This window comes from Penaeus monodon, chromosome 20 (assembly GCF_015228065.2).
Source record: "Penaeus monodon isolate SGIC_2016 chromosome 20, NSTDA_Pmon_1, whole genome shotgun sequence".
Taxonomy (NCBI): Eukaryota; Metazoa; Arthropoda; class Malacostraca; order Decapoda; family Penaeidae; genus Penaeus; species Penaeus monodon.
Window position 1 is genome coordinate 40,136,776 of NC_051405.1, and position 507 is coordinate 40,137,282.

At 37.7% G+C, this 507-nt stretch overlaps 1 protein-coding gene across 2 annotated transcripts in view; it reads right to left on the minus strand.

Annotated features, from left to right (window-relative positions):
- The window catches only part of LOC119585814 (uncharacterized protein YMR196W-like), a 26,189-nt gene extending 25,928 nt beyond the window's left edge, over positions 1 to 261 (minus strand). The window contains exon 1 of one of the 2 annotated variants that reach the window (XM_037934534.1): positions 125 to 261. The gene's annotated coding sequence lies outside the window, so the exon portion shown is untranslated. The remainder of the gene's footprint in view (positions 1 to 124) is intronic. The other variant, XM_037934535.1, reaches the window with a different exon arrangement.
- Between the last annotated feature and the right edge of the window lie 246 nt (positions 262 to 507).

Here is a 507-nt window from a genome sequence, read left to right on the forward strand (position 1 = left end):
CTTGTCACCTGACATTTGTTTGCGTTATTAGGAAACGGCTCATATTTTCATTGGCAAAGGTTCAGTGATCGGAAATATAATTCGTTCTACAAAAATAATGCACATAACTCATCGCTAATCTTACCTATATTAAACTGCCCTGTTTTCCATTGGCTTAGAAAGCTTATGAGATGATGACAAGTCCGTCCTTTTCACCTGTTCACAAATTCCCGACTGGAGTGCGTGTGATATTTCCCCACTCTCTCTCGTCAGACCACGCACTGGCGATTACAAGTTGCCGGACGGTGTTTATATTCTTATCGGTCTATGTTAGATGACGACTTTTATTTCCGGTGTTTTATTCTTCCGAATTTTTTCTTGTAGATAGAATAAAAGAGTGTATAAGGTAAATAAAATTCTTCAAGGTAAAGAAATAAGTTGATCCTGTTGCCATCGAGAGTGGAATAACATATGTAAACTTGAGAGATGACAACATGTCTATATTCAACAATGAATCTGCAGTACGTG